At 42.3% G+C, this 19,695-nt stretch overlaps 1 long non-coding RNA gene across 1 annotated transcript in view; it reads right to left on the bottom strand.

Annotated features, from left to right (window-relative positions):
- The window catches only part of LOC130540858 (uncharacterized), a 294,582-nt gene that overhangs the window by 104,716 nt on the left and 170,171 nt on the right, over positions 1–19,695 (bottom strand). Inside the window, exons 9-10 of the long non-coding RNA XR_010110066.1 lie at positions 19,343–19,476; positions 16,470–16,579 (exon numbers count right to left, since the gene is read on the bottom strand). This is a non-coding gene — a long non-coding RNA (uncharacterized LOC130540858). The remainder of the gene's footprint in view (positions 1–16,469; positions 16,580–19,342; positions 19,477–19,695) is intronic.

The following is a 19,695-nucleotide window of genomic DNA, read 5'->3' as shown; positions in this document are numbered from 1 at the left end:
AAGGACGTCATCCCAAATCAGCGGAAAACTTGGGAACAGACCCTCAAACGTATTTCACATGTGATTTTATTCTGTCTGCTACCAGCTCCCAGAGTTCTTGGGCGGGCCAAGGCGAGCAAGAATGCTGGCAATCCGCATTCCTCTGCACACACCAGGAGGGCTTCCTTTTCCTGCCTTCCTACCTCCCAGCTCAGCATCCTCAAGTGACCCTCTCCTCCAGAGAGATCTCACTGCTGCGGTCTTGCCAATGCCCCATCTTCCTCCCCAGGCATGCCCAAGCCTGTGCCTCTCTCCTTCTCCGCCAGAGCAGTTTGCAGGCTGTGGCCAATGTGTATTACCTGTGCATTCAAGCCTTCCCTCCAAAAAGGGAATTGCTGAGGGTGCAATTTTTTGCACACAGAAGGTTGGAGAGGCAAGAGGGCCTTTCAACTGTGGCCCAGATTATCCTGCCTACCCTGTAAGCAGCTGCCTGGGGGCCACGAAGAGCCCTGATTCTCACTGTGGGTAAGGAGATGAGATGAGCACATTTTAAAAGACACATTCAACTTTATACTAGACTTTCATATTCATGAAAGGGAAACCAAAAACCTATTGCTTTCATAATACAAACCTCAAAAAGCAAGCCTGACGACATCTTCTTGTTGGTGGGGCTATCAGAAACAAACAGGGATTTCGAACTAAGGACAACCCCCAAGAGGGTCTTTCAGAATCAAAGTTGATGGATGTTGATGTTTTTCAAAACGTTAAATAAGATCGAGACACAGTGACAGAAGGAAATACCACCCTTGCTTCGCCCAGACTGGAATCTGATTCTGCTAAAAGTGTGCTTCCCCACTCCCAGTGCCCCTCGAGGGGCCACACACACCTTGAAAGACCTGAGGAGCCCCTGCCATCCATCCAGAGCCAAATTCCTGGCAAAGAGCAGCCCAGAGAGATTTCACAGACATCGCCGAACCTCTCAAGAAGAGTCTGTGGCAGCAGAGGGATTTTCCCCAGGAGAGACAGCGCCTGTTTGTTTTCCAGGCAGGAAGGAGCCGGGAACATCTGCTCCGAGAAGCCACTTGAAAGATAATCAGGCAATGATGTTGGCAAAACAGCTGTGAGGCAGGCGGAGAAGGGGGCGGCCAGGAGCTGGGAGGGTAGGAGGGTGGGAGGAGGGAAGCTCAGCTCTGAGCTATGAGCAGCGCCCAAGAACACTGCCTGGAAAGCCCCCGGAGCCCTGGCCCACACCCACTAGAGCAGGGAGGAAGCTTCTCTCCAGGTGAGAGGAGCTCCCACGGGGATCTCGTCCTCATGGAGAAATGCTGGGTCTAGTCTATTTCCTGCAGGGTGCAACTCAAGTCCCAGGATGGGACTGACAATGTTGAATTTTATCTGAGCTCTGTGATTCTGGAAAATAATGATGGTTAAAGAAATCCTTCCACCCCTTTGTGTTCCAGGAAAAGGCTTACTGCAATGAAGCATCCTTTCTATATGACTTGGATAGGACTCTCAGATGCCCCTTTGCTTACCCATGACAAGACCAGACTCAGACCCTTTAAATTCCCCTTCTTTGTCTCATAAATCATTAAGTATTTTGCTCCCACTAATTAATTGGAACAAAAGGCACGTTAACGAAACCTGGGTTAAGTTTCTCTCCTTCACCTAGGCCCCTGAATTTTAACCTACCCTCAGCATGAGCCAGCAGGCCACCTATCCTAATGCTCTTCCAGAGACAGGCTGGCCTCAGGGTAAAACATTCTCCCATCTACTGTCCCAGGGTCACCCCCTCTCATCTCCCTTCCCCATGTCTGTTCTTTCTAGCCTGGTTTACTCCCTTTTTATACAAGAAAATCCTCTTTCTATCTTACCTGTGATGGCTGCAGATCTCATAGTCAGAACACTTTCTCTATTGCAACAGTTCCTTCCTAAACCTCTCCCTAACGAAGTCTGTTTGTCTTTTTATTGATCAGACATCAAGATTCTCTGAAGTCACCTCTTGTGGGACAGCTTCTCCAAAAGCCTGAGATTCCACCACAAGAGCCACTCTTTGGGATTAAGAGCAGAGAGCAAATCTCAGAAGACTCAGGAATCTGCCTGCTCCTCACCTACAGGACAAAAGAGCAAAGGCTGAATCAACAAGCTGACCTGGGGAGGAGCTCTGCAGAGTGTGGTCGGACAATCTCCAGGACCAGGCAAGGCTGGGGTCCCTCATTTTCCTGCTTCAGCCTCAGAGCAGGGCAGTGGGGATTCCTGGTTGCAGGGTGTCCCTGTGAGCCCACCAACAGCAAAGAAAAACCTCAGCAGGGAGCCAGGGGTCAAGATCCAAGACAGAAAAGCAGCCCACAGCACTGGAAAACTTTTCTTCAATCACGGCTTTGAGAACAGGTACTTTCAGAGTAAACCAAAACAAAAACAACAAAAACACGAAAGCCCCCTTTGCAAATATCCCGGAACCGAGATTCCACTGTCTGTTCTAGCTAGCGTGATCTCAGAGGCAGGCTGTGGGGGTGGGAGGACACTGCTCTGCACAGCAGGCCTGGGTCCCAGAGCACTGCCGGCGCCGGTAGCAACACAGTTGGGTCTGAAATGATGACAAGAAATGCACTCAGAGGATGGTGCCATGGAGACAGATTGGTCTTATTTGTCATTTCCAAGTCAGCTCACCACCATCATTCTCACACACAGCACTGATTACATTGATTAAATCTGTATGCTTCTAAGTTTGGCTCCCCCCAGAAGTAGACCCTGAGACAAGAATTTGAGGGAAAGTAGTTCGTGTGAGAGGTAATCGCGGGACGCGCCAGTCAGGGAGCGTGGACGTGAGAAAGGGAAGAGAAGGAAGCCAATTTAGGGCATGCTAAAGAGCAGATGAGGCCGGGCGCGCGGTGGCTCACGCCTGTAATCCCAGCACTTTGGGAGGCCGAGGCGGGTGGATCACTTGAAGTCAGGAGTTCAAGACCAGTCTGGCCAACATGGCAAAACCCCGTCTCTACTAAAAATACAAAAATTTGCCGGGCATAGTGGCGCACGCCTGTAATCCCAGCCACTTGGGAGGCTAAGGCAGGAGAATCGCTTGAACCCGGGAGGCAGAGGTTGCAGTGAACCCAGATCACACCACTGCACTCCAGCCTGAGTGACAGAGTGAGACTCTGTCTCTAAATAAATAAATAAAAGAGCAGATGACTCCTGTGGGCAAAAGAGGTCCACTTGGGAAGTAGCTGGGCACTTCCTGCTGGCCCAAATTTACCCCTATGCCCAAGTCCTCATTCACTCTCTTTTCGTGGCTGTGTCCCCCATTGTAGGAAAAGATAAGGTCATTTAATGCTCTGGGTTTGCAACCTGCATTCTCCGTGGAACCCCAGGACTTCTGGGAAGTACTTCAAAGGGCTACTGGGAATAGAAGACTAGTGGTCAGGGCTGTAGTCCACACTACCACTTCAACTGGAACAACATTTTTCTACCTAAAATTTTGGGCTTCCACTTACAAGATTTGTTGAACGGCTCAGCAGATAAAAGTAAAGGCCAGATCTACTTTTGCTTCCAGCAAGATGGAGTAGATGTACTTTTCCCTATTCCTGCTGCTATGTACAACTAAAAGTCCTCGATACTATATACAAAATAAACCTAAGGTAGATAGAAAGCAGGTAGGCTAGGGACCTTAAGACTCAAGGAACTGCACAATGATGAGTTCCTTGGATTTTCTTTGTGCATGGCACATCCCAGACTTAGAGCTAAAGAAGCCAACAACCTACAAACTGCAACTGGTGCAGATAAGAAAAGTTCCAAATAAAGCCTACTCTCTCTAGCCAAAGGACAAGTAAAGGGGCAGCCTAGTGAGACAGAAAACATTCAAGTGATAACTGCTTCACTCTAGAAAAACATCATGGCCCCACCATCTCCCATGCCAGCAAAGGTAAAGTGGGGAGCCTAAATTCTATCCTACTTGGCAGGAAGGAGGCATTCCATCCCACTGAGGTGGTATTAGGGGAGGCCTAGTGGAGAGTCAGGACTTTTACCATTGCTCAGCAGTAACAAGGTCACCCACACCTCATTATCAGTGGAGGCTGCTGGAGCTGCCATCCCTACCTAGCAGTAATGACAGATCCCTTCTCACATATCAATGAGGACTGTGTGGAGAACCTGGACTCCTACCTCCACCTTGCAGGGACAAAGCAGTAGTCTCCCCACTGTTCAATCCCCACCCAGCTAAAGCAATGTCAAAAAAAAAAAAAAAAAAAAAGCCGGCTAAACCAGATAGTTTAAGATAAGACTCAGAGTCTCACAATATAATGAAAAATATCCAGATATAAATTTTAAAATCACTCATCATACCAAGAAGGAAGATCTCAAACTGAATGAAAAAAGACAATAGATTTCAACACTGAAATGACAGAGATTGAAAGTTATCTCACAAAGAATTTAAAGCAGTCATCATAAAAAATGCTTCAATAGCAATTATGAACATGCTTGAAACAAATGACAAAATAGAAAGCCTCAGTCAATAAATAAAAGATATAAACATGAAACAAATAGAAATGTTAGAATTAAAAAATACACTAACCAAAATTAAAAACTCAGTGATTGGGCTCAACAGCAGAATGGAGGGAAGAGAGGAAGGAATCCATGAACTGGAAGATAGAATAATTGAAACTACCCAATCTGAAAATCAAAGAGAAAACACACACACACACACACACACACACATTTTCAGAGACCTGTGAGACTATAGCAAAATATATTTGATTTCCTGTCATCAGAGTCCCAGAAGGAGAAATGAGAGCAGGACTGACAAAGTACTACAAGAAATAATGGCTGAAAATTTCCTAAATTTTAGCGAACCTTAAACAGGATAAAGCCAATGAAATCTACGACAAGACTTCTGGAAACTAAAGACAAGGAAAAAATCTTGAAAGCAGCCAGAGAAAAATGACACCTTACCTATAGAAGAAAACCTAAATGACAGTGGATCTCTCATCAGAAACCATAAAAGCCAGAAGAAACAGCACAATATTTTTCAAGTGCTCGGGGAAAAGAAGTGTCAATCCAGAATCCTACACTCAGCAAAACTGTCCTTTGAAAATGAAGGATATTCACAGAAATCAAGATATTCACAGATAAAGGAAAACTGAGAGAATTTGTTTACAACACACCTACCCTAAAAGAATAACTAAAGAAATTTCTCTGAACAGAAAGAAAACTATTGAAGAAGAAACCTTGGAATATCATGATGAAATAAAGAACATATTAAGCACAAATATGAGTAAAAACAATAGACTTTCCTTTTGTTATTTAGTTTTATAATTTATGTTTGATGGTTGAAGCAACAGGTACAACACTGTCTAATGTGGTTTTGAATGGATAACAGATATAAAGGATATGACGTTTTCCACACTTTATCTGGATGGTAAGCTGATCATACCAGTAGAATGTAAAAAGTTATGAATATATAATATAATACCTAGAACAACCACTAAAATCCTATATAAATAGATATACTTAAGAACACTGTAGAAAAATCAAAATAAAATCCTCAAAAATGTTCAAGTAACTCATAGGAAGGCAAAATAACAAACAGAAGCAGAAAACAAACAAGAAACAAAAAATAAAATATCAGCTTAAACTCTGACATATCAATAGTCAAATTAAATGTAAATAGTTTAAATACACCAATTAGAAGATAGAGACTGGCGGAATAGATTACAAGTATGACCCAACTAAATACTGCTACAACACACTCACTTCAAATATAATGACTGATATAGTTCAGATCTGGGTCCCCACCCAAATTTCATGTTCTATTTTAATCCCCGTTATTGGAGGTGGGGCCTGGTGGGAAGTGATTGAATCATGGGGGTGGATTCTTCTTGAATGGTTTAGCACCATCCCTTTGGTGCTGTTCTCATGACAGAGCTCTCACAAGATCTGGTTGTTTAAAAGTGTGTAGCACCTCCCTTACCCCACCTTGGTCCTGTTCCTGCCATGTAAGATGCCTGCTCCCACTTTGCCTTCCACCATGAGTAAAAGCTCCCTGAGGCCTCCCCAGAAGCAGATGCTGCCATGCTTCCTGTAGAGCCTGTGGAACCACGAGTCAATTAAACCTCTTTTCTTTATAAATTACCCAGTCTCAGGTATTTCTTTATAGCAGTGGGAGAACAAACTAATACAATGACAAAAGCAAGTTGACAGTTTTTTTAACAAATGAAATATATACATATATATATATATATATTCAAAAGAAAGCAAGAGTGGCTATATCAATAATCAGATAAAGTAGACTTTGGAGTAAATAAAATCACCAGAGACAGAGAGAGACATTATGTAATGATAAAAGTGTTGGCAGGGCGCAATGGCTCACACCTGTAATCCCAACACTTTGGGAGGCCGAGACAGCGGATCACCTGAGGTCAGGAGTTCGAGACCAGCCTGGCCAACATGGCAAAACCCCATCTCTACTAAAAATACAAAAATTACCCAGGTGTGGTGGCGTATGCCTGTAATCCTAGATATTTGGGAGGCTGAGGCAGGAGAATCGCTTGAACCCAAAAGGCAGAGGTTGCAGTAAGCCAAGATTGCACAACTGCACTCCTGCCTGGGCTACAAAGCAAGACTCCACCTCAAAATAATAATAATAATAATAATAATAATAATAATAATAATAGTGGAGATGGCTACCTGGCTAACATTCAAAACATCTAAAAAACTAGGCTTGCACACAGAACTGCTGTGTCAAAACATTAACTGCGGCTGGGCATGGTGGCTCACGCCTGTAATCCCAGCACTTTGGGAGGTCAAAGTGGGAAGATCATGAGGTCAGGAGTTCAAGACCAGCCTGACCAACATGGTGAAACCCTGTCTCTACTAAAAATACAAAAATTAGCCAGGCGTGGTGGCGGGTGCCTGTAATCCCAGCTACTCAGGAGGTTGAGGCAGGAAAATCGCTTGAACCCGGGAGGCAGAGGTTGCAGTGAGCCGAGATCATGCCACTGCACTCCAGCATGGGCGACAGAGCGAGATTTCTTCTCAAAAAAAAAAAAAGAGAGAGTCAACCTACCAAGAAGACCTAACAATACTAAATGTGAATTCACCAAATAAAAAGATGCAAAATATGTGAAACAGAACAAACAAAACTAAAAGAAGAAATTATTAATAAAATTTGAGACTTAACTATCCCTCTGTCAACAATTCGTAGAATGACCAGACAGGAAACCAGTAAGGATATAGAAATCATCACCATTAACAATGGATTCTCATCACATTTATAGAACACCTCACCCAATAAAAGCAGAATACACATTGTTTTCAAGTGCCCACAGAACATAAACCAAGATAGACTGTATCCTAGGCCATAAAATAACTCTCAAATTTATAACAATAGAAATCACACAGAGTATTTTCATCAACCAAAATGGAATCAAACTAGAAATCACTAACAGAAAGATAACAGAAAAATTTCCAAACACTTGGAAACTAAAAAACATGCTTTCAAATAATCCACAGATCAAAGAAGAAGTCTCAAAGGAAGCTTTAAAAATACATAGAGCTGAATTAAAATGAAAATAGAACATATAAAAATTTGTGGGACACAGCTAAAATGCTGAGGAGAAAATTTATAACACTACGTACATACATTAGAAAAAAAGGAAAAGTCTGAAGTCAATAATCTAAGATCCCACCTAAGAGTCTCAAAAAAGATGAGTAAAATAAAATCAAAGCAAGTAGAAGAAAGATAATAATAAAAATAAGAGCAAAACTGATGACACTGAAAACAGGAAAACAATCGTGAAATTAACAAAACAAACATTTGGTTCTTTGAAAAAATCAACACAATTGACTAATTCCTAGAAAAAATCTCACAAATAAAAAAAAGAGAGAAGACACAAATTATCAATATCAGAAATAAAGCAGGTGATATAATTACAGATCCTGCAGACATCCAGAAACCTAATAAGAGAATACTACAACAAATCTACACACATAAATTTGACAACTTAGATGAAATGGACCAAATCCTTAAAAAACACAAACTGCCACAATTCACCTAACGCAAAATAGATCATTAAAATTGTCCTATTACTGTAACTACAACCTATAATTATTCAAGGAAAGTAAATGACTTTTCTTTAATTCACAAAAACAACTCTCCAGTCCCAAGCATACAAATCCCAAATGGTTTCACAGGTGAATTCTACCAGATATTTAAAGAAGAATTGACACCAATTCTACATAATATATTCCAGAAAATAGAAGAGAAAGGAACACTCCCAATTCTTTTATGAAGCTAGTATTATGCTGATACTAAAACCAGACAAAGATACAATGCATTATCTCTCATGAATATAGATGCAAAAATCCTTAACAAAATATTAGCAAATAGAATTCAGCAATATATAAAAAGAATAATATACCATGACCAAATGGGGTTTATTCCAGAGATGCCCACTGGTTCAATATTTGAAACTTAATTAATGTAATCAACCATATTAACAGGTGAAATAAGAAAAATCACATGATCATATCAATTGATGCAAAAAAAAGCATTTGATCAAATTCAGCAACAATTCACAATAAAATTTCTCAGAAAGAGAATAGGAATAGAGGACTAGCTTTCTCAACTTGATAAAAAGCATCTACCAAATACCTTCAGGTAACATTATACTTAACAGTGAACAACTGAATGCTTTCCCTCTAAGACTAAAAACAGGCAAGGATGTCCATTCTCACCACTCTTATTCAACACAGTGCTAGAATTGCTAGCCAATGTAATAAGGCAAGAAAGGTAACTAAAAAGCATACAAATCAGAAAAGAAAAACTGTCTCTACATGCACATATAGCATGATTGTCTACAAAGAAAATTTCAAGGATGCTACAAAAATACAAAATACAAGCAAACAACCTCCTAGAACTAACCAGTGATGTTCTATCACAAGGTAAAAGACAAATACATAAAAATCAGTTGTATTTCTATATACTAGCAATGAACACATGGACGCCAACATAAAAAATACAATATCATTTATAATTGTCCAAAAAAAGAAATACTTTGGACATAAATCCAATAACATATATATATAGCAGTTGTATGCTGAAACTATACAATAGCGAAGGAAAGAAATCAAAGATCTAAATAAATGGAGAGACATACTGGGATTTTGGATAGGAAAACTCAACATAGTAAAAATGTCATTTTTTCCAAAATGATATACAAGTTTAGCACAATTGTTATCAAAATCCCAGCAAGATTTTTTGTATATATGAACAAGAGTATCCTAAAATTTATATGGAAAGGCAAAGAACTAAAATAGCTAAAAACAATTTCAAAAAGGAAGTATAAAGTGGGAGAAATCAGTCTACCAGATTTCAAGACTCATATAGCCACTCTAGTAAAGACTGTGTAGTAATGGCAGAGTAATCGACACATAAATCAATAGAACAGAAGAGAGAAACCAGGAATAGACCCACACAAATTAGCCCGATCAATTTTTGTACAAACACAATTCAATGGAGTATAGATAGCTTTTTCAACAAATGGTGCCAGAAAAGTTGCACAGCATTCAGAGCCAAAAAAAAAAAACATTGACCTAAGTCTCATGCTTGATAATTACATAAAAATTAATTCAAAACGGAAAATGCAAAACTCTAAAGCTTTTAGAAAAAAATAAAAGAAAATGTTTGGGATCTAAGACTAGGCAAACAGTTCTTAGACTCAACACCCAAAGTATAATCCATAAGAAGAAAATTGATAAATTAAACTTAATCAAAACAAATTAAAAATCTTCCCTGTTAGAAGAATGAAAAGACAAGTTACAGAATGGGAGAAAATATTTGCTAACCACATATTCAACAAAGGATTAGTATCTAAAACATATAAAGAACTCTCACAAGTCAGCAATAAAAGACAAATAATGCAATTTAAAAATGAACAAACTGAATGAAGAAGCACTTCGCCAAAGAGCATATATAGATCACAAATAAGCACATGAAAAGATGTTCAACACCATTAGCCATCAGGGAAATGAAAATTAAAATCATAATAAATGTCACTACACACCTATCAGAATGGCTAAAATAAGGAGTAGTGACAACGACAAATGCTGGTGAGGATGCAGAGGAACTGGATAACTCATACATTGCTGGTGGGAGTGTAAAATGGTAGAGCCACCATGGAAAACAATTTGGCTGTTTCTTTAAAAACAAAATATGCATCTACCACATGCTCCAGCAATTGCACTCCTGGGTATTTGTCCCAAAGAAATGAAGACATGTTCACACAAAAGCTTGTGCACAAATGTTTACAGCAGCTCTATTTGTATTCACCAAAACTAGAAACAGCCCAGAGGTCTATCAGTGGTGAATGGTTAAACAAACAATCATACATCCATACCATGAAATACTACGTAGCAATAAAAAGGAATGAACTATTGATGCATGCAAAAACCTGAATGAATCCCCAGAGAATTATGCTGAGTGAAAGAAGGCAATCTGCCCTGGTTCACACCTCCATTCACAGTCTCATTCTTGAGCCAATTGCCCAGTTCCCACTTTTCTTCTGAAACTGTCTTTTTTGAACCTTCTCGACTACTCGGTTTGCTACCTATTTTCTTGTCAGATCTTCACCTTGATTCCCAGTTGTAGTACTCATGGGCCAGGGGCGAAAGTGATTCACATGTAATAGGAAATAAAATCACTAGTGTATAATCCATCCTCAGCTTCTAAGAGGAAATGGTTCTTGCTTGCTGAGTCAGCTTCCAGACTCTGCTTTCACAGGGTCTAGATAACAGGTGAGGCAAACAGAAGTTGGTAAGAAGCCCAAACAGGCTAAGTTGCTCTACGAATCTGATAGATCTAAATGTGGAGAGAATAACAAGACAAGATGCCCCTGCGAACCAGGGCCCTAGAGACTGGCAACACCTTTCATTGCAATGGGGAAGCCAGAAGGGAGACCAGGGGTAGAATGAATGACCACAGTTAGGGGTCTCTGAGCTTGTGGTGCTGTTGGGCAGTCTGAGCAAAGATGTTCAGATCTCAGGTGGACTTGGCGGGTGAGGGGGTGAAGAGGCAGTTTTGAGACTCTTCCCACCCAGGTGACCTCTGCAACAATGGAGGCAGAATGAGAAAGGTTGTGGCTGACCACAAAAACTTCTTTGCTGTCTGTGGAGGGAGAAAGAATTTTCATATCCCATTCCCTTCAGGCAACCCCACCTACTCCCACAGCCTTTCTAGCCCCCAGGAAAGCCAGGCCTCCACCAAGGCTAAATAAAAGGATCTGAATCTCCAACAACACCTGCGCTTCACTCCAGTGCTGAGTGCTTCCCTACTCTCTCCTGCTGCTCTCTGTTTACACCGCACCTTAGCCTTGATTCTTCTGGTTCCTTTCCTCCTTCTCCCTTGAATCTTCTCTTCCTCCTGTTTTTCACTCTTTCTTCTCTGCCATCTTTATCTCCCCCCCAACCTCTTTTCTCTTATTTTTCTCTTCCCATTCGTCTCCTCTCCAATCTTTCTTGCTCTCTTCCCTTTCTTTTCCCATCTCTTCCTTTTCTCTTTTCCTGCTTTCCTTTCTGTCTCTCTATTCTCATCTTTTCTTCATCTTTCAGTCTCTGTTCCTGCCTCCTTCTCTTATGCTGTCTCCTGAGGCACACACAAACTCACATGAATCTTTAAGAGAACAAGAACTCAGGGAGACTCACAGAAAGGGCTCCAGCCGACTAGCATCAGCAGGCCTCCTTGATCCCCATCAGTGGGTGATGTATTACGGAAATACATTAAGGGGCTGTCCCACTGACAGCAAGCTACAGTAATATGTCAAGGTACCAGCCCTGAGATGATGAACATCCCCATAGATCAGGACACCATCACTCTGATTACATTCCAGCGCTGCATGTCACAATGCTGCGGGGGCGTGATGGACGGTGGGGATCCGTCACCACGCTGATGGCCCATTCCCAGCACAGCACTCATATTGAGGCTATGATTTAGGGGCAGAGCCCATACTCCTCCCAAGATGCTCCCAAGACTCCACACACAGCAAAAGTGGAGTCTTTCCTTTCTACAAAAGGGAAAAGTTTAAGGAGAGCAACACTTGTAGAGTATAACTTCAAGGTCAATGGCTTGGAAATCAGAAAGACCTAGGATCAAATCCCAACTCCTCTACTAAAAAGCTGTGTGACCTTGGCGTAAATTTTCCTCCCTTCCTGAGGCCATTGTTTTATATGCAAATGAGGATAATGATACTACCCTCCTTGGATTAAGTGAGCTCCAAATAATATAATGCATGTAAAACATGTAGCACAGGATGAGGCTCAGGCTCCCAGGACCATGACTTTTGATTTGTTCAGCATGCACACAGTGAGAGATGCAAACCCCAGCCTCCACCAGGCTGTCCAAGGAAGACAAAGATGATGCAGGAGGTCTCTCTCCTCCTGCATCACCTTTACCTTCACCTCTCTCCTTCCCTCCTTAATGGGTCCAAGGCCAGTCAAGGAGGTCCTGAGGACACTATCTCAAGTCAGCCACACAGCCTGTCTTGCAGGCAATCTATCCATCAGTCCATCTTTCCATTCATTCTTCATTCAGTCAATGAGTGCTGAGCATTCACCAAAAGCCAGACCCGGCTCTGGGTACTGGCGACACATAAGTGGTCAAAACAGAAGAAGACCCCTGCTGCCATGTGTGAGCATAATTACTCCATCCTTCCACTGGTCAATCCATCTGTCCATGGGCAGTAGCCCAGCCTGAGAGCCCTGCGAGGCCATCCCTGACCCAGACAAACTATGAGATGGCTGTGACTTTTAATTGTGAGGTTAAAAGAGAATCACATCCTGTTAGCTCTTGAAGGGAGCGTAGCCATTTTCTCATCTGATCCCAAGGAGCTGGAGCCCATGGGCAGATGGTGAGTTGCCTAAAGTCATGCAAGAAGCATGACATAGTGTCAAGGCTGGAACTTAACATGGTCCCAGAACTTTAAAGCTTAACTTTAGATCCTAATGAACACCCCGTACAACACTTTCTCTTACAGGTCAAGGAGTCACACAGTTCCTGCCCTTAGGAAAAGCCAACTTCCTTGAATAGGGAAGACACAGATGCATGAAAGATTAGACCTACATCCTGTTCATATAAGCGGTCTCATTTCATTCTCACACAGCCCTGAGAGTCGAGCATTATGATCCCATTTCACAGGTGAGGAGACTGAGGGCATGAAGGTAAATAACAGATCATATTAACTCTGGCTCTCCTGACTACCTACAGAAGAGTAGAAAATTCAGATTCAGCACACATACATATGAACACACAAACACACACACACGCACACACAGAGCTTTGATTATTTTTTTTTAAAGTTTAACAATCCATTGCAAGCACATTCCCATGTTATTATGTATTTTTTGAATATATGCCTTAAAAATGTTTTCTACAATATAAATATACTCTATTTTATCAATCCTCATTTGTTACATATATAACAATTATTTCCAATATTTAAGTCTGATAAATAATGCTCTCATGAACATCCTGATCTCGTTGCCAGTGTTTTCTTAGTATGGGTTCCTAGAAGTAGGACCATGGAGTCCAAAAATATGAAAACTGTTTAAATTTTTCCAGACAGGTTGTGCCAATTTATGTTCCAATATCATCACCTAGTTGCTAACACATATCATCATCATCATCATCTCCAATCTTAACAACTGGACAAGTGAAAATGGGATTTTATTATTGTTCTATTTCTCATTTCTTTGGCTAATGGTAAAATTAAACATTTTCTCATATGTTAGCCATCTGTATGTCTTATTTTGTGAATGTTCTCTGCCAGTTTTTTTTGCTGGGATGTTAGTCTTTTTTTTCTTTAGACTTTGTTAGAACTCTTTGTATTCTTAAGGCTATTAGCCTTTCGCCATACCTGTTGCAAGCATTTTTCCCAATTTGTCATTTACCTTTTTATTTTTGTAGTTTCTTTTTTAAAAATATACATTTAGAGCTTTGTGTAGGCAATTCTACTGACAATTTCCTTCGTGATTTCTCCAATTGTTCTTAAGTTAAATACGTATTACCCACTTTAAGATCATTTAAATATTCACTTAAACTTTCATATTTTGCTATGAGGTTTTTAAATACTTAATGCTATAATTTGCTTGGAATTTGCCTGAGAAAAAGATTAAGATCTAAAAAGATTGGCTTCCAAGTAGTCAATTTTCTCAACAGCATTTGTTAATCCAACCCTTTCTCATGGATTTGCAATGCTTCTTTTTATTTCATTTTGCTTTTGTATCCATAGTAAGTTTGGTTTCAGAGATCAGTTATGTGCCACTGATGCTGACTTGTTCTTGAGCCAGTACCTTGCTGGACAATTGCTGTAGCTTTAAAATATATTCTAATCTATGTTAAAGGAAATCCTGTCTTCGTGTTCTTTCAAAAATGTCTTAGCTGTTTTTAACTTGTCATTCTTCCAGATTCATTGTAAAGTTGTTCTGATGAATTATGAAAAGTTTCCATTGAGGTTTTGCTAGACTTACGTATTAATTCAGGAAAAACTAACATCTTTCGTTGTTCCTTTTCCCCAACCAAGAACCCGTCATATTTCTCCACTTATTCAGGTCTTCTCTTACACAAAACTCATAAAATTTTGTCACTTTCTTTATGAAAGCTTTACACATTTCTCACTGAGAATTGTTCAGAGGTAGATTATGTTTTTGTTTGCTTTTCTTTTCACACTAGTTATTGTGGGTCCATAAGAAAGTTATTGATTTTTGTGTATTTATCTTGTGTATCAGAGAGGAGAATATATTCACTAGCAATGTTCCCAGTGATAATTCACAAGAAAATTGGTCAAAGAGAGTCTGGGCGCAGTGGCTCATACCTGTAATTCCAGCACTTTGGGAAGCTGAGGCTGGTGGATCACCTGAGGTCAGGAGTTCGAGACCAGCCTGGCCAACATGTTGAAACCCCATATCTACAAAAAAACAAAAATTAGCCAGGCATGGTGGAGGGCACCTCTAATCCCAGCTACTTGGGAGGCTAAGGCAGGAGAATCGCTTGAACCCAGGGGGTGGAGGTTGCAGTGAGCCAAAATCGTTTCATTGCACTCCAGCCTGGGCAACAAGAGTGAAAGTCTGTCTTCAAAACAAAACAAAACAAAAAACAAAAAATTGGTCAAAGAGAGACAGAAAGAGAAAGAAAAGCTATGGTCCCCAAGGGTTCAGTCCTTTCCTCAGTGTGGGTGGGGAGACAATCAGAAGGTCACAAGGATGTCTGATCGGATTCAGGGCAGTGGGGTCCACCAGCGAAGGAGAAAATGTAGGTGGGAGGGGAGATGCCGGCAATGGAAGAACTACCTGAACAGAGAAGTGACTGCATACTAGCCTCTGCCCTGAGTGTGTAGTTTTGGAGAGAGAAACGAACATCTAGAGAGAATTTCTGGAAAATTTTCTATGTCGTGGGATATGTAAAACCTCTGGGCATGACAAGCCTTTTTAAGAAAGCCTGCCCTAAAAGTCCACGTGACCATTCCAGGTTTCTGGAGTCCAACTTAGGTTTCCTTTTAGTATAACTCTGTGCTGAGACTAAACCATATGGGACCCTGAGATTTTTAGGGTTACCATTTATTCGGTCACGATACCAAGCTCTATTATACATTCTAAGGGTTTTTCTAGTGATTCATCTTGTTTTCTGCATATGTGATTATATAACCTAAAACCAATAATAGTTTTGTCTTATTTTCAGTAGTTAAGGTCCTTTTTTCCCCTGACTTCATGAAATTTTGCATTGGCTAGAATTTTCAGGAAAATGTTTAAAAAGAGATTGTTGGTAGAAGATATCTTTGTCTTATTCCTATTTTAAAATAGGTTTTTCTTTATCAGGTTAGACAAATACCTTCTATCTCAAGTTTTTTGAGAGAGGTGTGTGTGTGTGACGTTGTTTTCTTAAGAATGGTCATGTCAGTGGGAAGACAGAGAGAGGCATTTCTATGACAACTGCTGCCATCACCACCTATGACACTGCTTGTTAGGGAGAGAGTCTGTGAGAGGTTCTTATCCACATGGAGATGGTGCACATGGCAACGCACAGCCACAGGAGGCTGAGGAGAGAGGGGACCCCAGGCAGCCACTCCTTTTCCTCTCTGCAGATGCGGAAACAGCCATCTGGAAAGGCAGTTTATTGTGTAATTAACCCTGTAAAGTTGGTCCTCTGGGGCATTCGGGTTCTGAGGAATCCAGGTATTTATCCCAAGTATTTTTGGCAAAAAAAAAAAAAAAATTAGCCAAAGCTCTAGAGAGAATTGAGACACTGCCATTGGCCTTTCTTATTCTTTATATTCCTCTGTTTTCTCTTCTTCTAGTCCCCTTTTTTCTCTTCCCTCTCTTCCTTTTGCTCTTTCCTCTCTCTTTTTCTTCCCCTCTTCTCTCCCCTCCAGACTCCCTTTAACTCCATCTCTTCTCTAACCATTTCCTTTTCTTTCTTCTTTTTTTAACTTTTATCTTTCTTCACCATTCCTTACCATTCTCTACCACCTTTTTCCTCCTTTGTCTCCTCTCTCTCTTTCTCTTCTACCTTTTCCTTCCTTCTCTTTTTGCACTCAAAGTTCATTGTTTTCTCCCTCTCACTTCCCTGTAAGAAAAATCAATTAAAAAGGAGGGAGAGAAAAACATTATTTGCTTATGCTTGTATGGCCAAAAGCTGAAAGAGGCAAAGGGTGTGTTATCACTCACACAACGAGCAAAGCCCATATTTCTTGTTAAAGCTAGAGGGAAATTTGCTGAGAGCGGCTGCCCCCTCACACATCAGATGCAACTGACACAAAGCCAAATAGTCATAGGCAAAAGGGCCAGAGGCAGGTGCTTCCACAGCCTCCTGCACATAAACCTCACCCTCCCCAGAAAACAACCCTCCTCTTTGCTCTGCTCCCATGCTCGCCTCCCCCCACCACACACACACATGCACGAGTACACACACACATGCATGCACACACATGCATGCACACATGCACACACATACATGTACATGCATGCATACGCATGCATACACATGCACGCACACATGCACTCGTGCACACACACATGCATGCACACACATGCACACACAGACCTGGCCTGGCTGCCTATCCAGAGCTGCTGAACATGCATGGGACTTCACTTCTGCCCCTCCTGCCATCCTGGGCCTCTGCTCCTCTCCTGTTTCTGTTCACAAATCCCCCACGACCTCCCAAGCCGAGTTCAACTCCCACCTCTTCCATGAACCCTTCCCTGGCCACCTCAACTATCAGTACCCTCCTTTCTCTAAGCTCCTAAAGAGCCATGGGATTCCAGCACTGCAGGCACCTAAAACTCACCTAGCCCAGCATTTTCCCAACCAGAACATATCTGGGACTTTGGAAAGCCATATAATAAGCAACATCTATTAGCATTCAATGGTAAGAACAAATAAAACTGGATCCTCTGTGACTGAGAAACCACGCAGGACACCCCTTTCCATTGTTCCTCAATGAGAGTGTGACAAGCTTCTCAAAGTCAGGAATCTTGACTCAGCATTCTTTGTGTTCCCTGATGCCCACCATCAGCTGAGCACATAGTAGGCATTCAAAAAGGACTTGAATGAATGAATAAATGAGTGAACAAATGGCTACATGTGTGGGGTGAGCAACTAAACAAATGAGGTGAGTGTATAAACAAGTGATTCAGAGAGTGAGTGAATAAATGAATGACCGCAGGAACAAATCCTTAAACTGTCATTTTAATAACTGAAGCTGGGTAAGAAATGCCAAGGAAATGTCTTTAGTAATGCTTCCCTTCTTAATGATGGAGAAGTAAAAAATGAAGCCAAGGACGGAGGCTGAGTTGGGAGGTGCCGTAGTGGAGAGCAAAGAGCGCTGGCCTTAGAGCCCAAAGACCTGTTTCCACCCCACATGTGAATCTCACATGGCATCACAGTGTCCCCTGCTGTGCCTCCCTCTCAGATTTGTGTGAGGCCAAATGAGATCGTGGTTAGGAAGCGCTGGGCGTACTCTGAAGTGCTGCACATACACATTGTATTTAATCTTTGAACGAGGTCAAAGGAAGTCAATAGCAGGCCAGGCTTGCATCTGCACATGTGTAGGGACCAGGGCCATCTTGGCCGGCAGAGCAGCCCTCTCTTAACACTGGGGCCACCACACAAGACTTGGCTGCTTCAAATCTCAGACGCTCAGGACAAAGAGACACTTAAGAGCCCCAGAGCACCTAAGCTGATGAGGGAGTGGACCCTCAGAAGGGCTGCAGGTGGGACAGGCTGTTCACCCTCAGGGTACCACCCACGGTGGAAATGCCCGGTGCCCACCTGGGCCCAGCCCTCTACTCTCTCCCACACCCTCTTTGGACGCGTGGAACTTTCAGCACCTGCATTTTGCTGAAGCACACACTTACAAGCTCTTCTGAAAGAGCAATGGGCAGAGGAAATGGAAAATCTGGGGCCTGATTCACACTTACCAATACTCAGAAAGTCCCCAAAACAGCCTCCACAATGGGGACCCGCCCGCCCGCCTGCCCGCCCAGCTGTCCCCAGTGCCTCGTGATGGATGTTCCCACTTGCTCATAAGTGGCGCCACGTGGAAGGCGCAGCCGTGTGGAGCCTTGCAGAGACAGTCCGCTTTGCCTCAGCCATGAGGCTCCTAGGTCACTAGAGCTGTGGACCCCAAATGTCAGCTAGACCAGAGGTTTTTAAGTACTTTGTAAGCAATAGAAATCTTAATTTGATTAGAAGTCCTTATGAACCCGTCATTAGAATAGATGTAAGGAGAGCTGTCTCTGATTGTAGTAGGGACTGAATCCCTACTCCCCCAGCCCCACATACAGGCTTAGATCATGTGCACCACCCCTTGAAGGCTCCTGAAACAGTTCTGCAAATTGCTAGGACAATGTCAAAAACAGGCCTCTTTTTAACAGTGGGTAAACTGAGCCCCAAAGAGAAGACAATTCATGGCCAAGATCAAGCTGCATGTTGATGGTAAAAGTAGAGCTGGAATCCTGGCTGCCTGTCACCCCAAGACCTGTGCAGAGGCAGAAGGACTATGCTTATGAGAATTAACTTCTGAGTCAGGGTGAAGTGATGAAGAAATGCCAACAGGTGTCATTGGATAGCCCGAGTGGACAATATGGTCTTGCCCCAAAGCCTTGCTACATTTGTAAGGGGCTTTGGTAGCCTCAGTTACTCCTGGAATCAATTAATCAAGAGGAGCCCTAGCATGAGAGCCAGAGACCTATGTTCTAGCTTCCACTCTGCCTCGCACCTGCCAGAGACTGGGCCTGTGACTGTTTCACTGGAGTTTGACTTACGATCTCTGGGATCCCTTCCAGCTTCAACACTCCACATCCAGGTAATGAGGTGAAGTGTTCTCACCTACGGATAGTACAAGGATTCCTCTAGGGAGGAAATGGTCTCTATCTGGAGAGAGATCTTCATGAGGAGATGGAGAGGCGTGGAGGCATGTGATGGTGCTGCAGCCAAGGCCGTGGGGCAAAGGCCAGCCTCCTCTGTAGGGAACAAGGAAAGAAACGGGAGAGAGAATCAGAGAAGGCAGGGACTGGGGAGCAGCAAGATGGTGCAAAGCTGTAGCTGCCTGGAGCAAAAGGTCAGAGAGAAGCACCCAGCAGTGGAGTGGCCAGAAGGGCATTTTAAGAATGGGAACATCTCATGTTCAACTTGAAGTTGTTTGCATTGCAGTGATGTAAATCCTTCCTTCATCCCCACCC

This window comes from Pan paniscus, chromosome 16 (genome assembly GCF_029289425.2).
Source record: "Pan paniscus chromosome 16, NHGRI_mPanPan1-v2.0_pri, whole genome shotgun sequence".
NCBI classification, from domain to species: Eukaryota; Metazoa; Chordata; class Mammalia; order Primates; family Hominidae; genus Pan; species Pan paniscus.
This window is presented reverse-complemented; position numbering and strand designations above follow the sequence as displayed.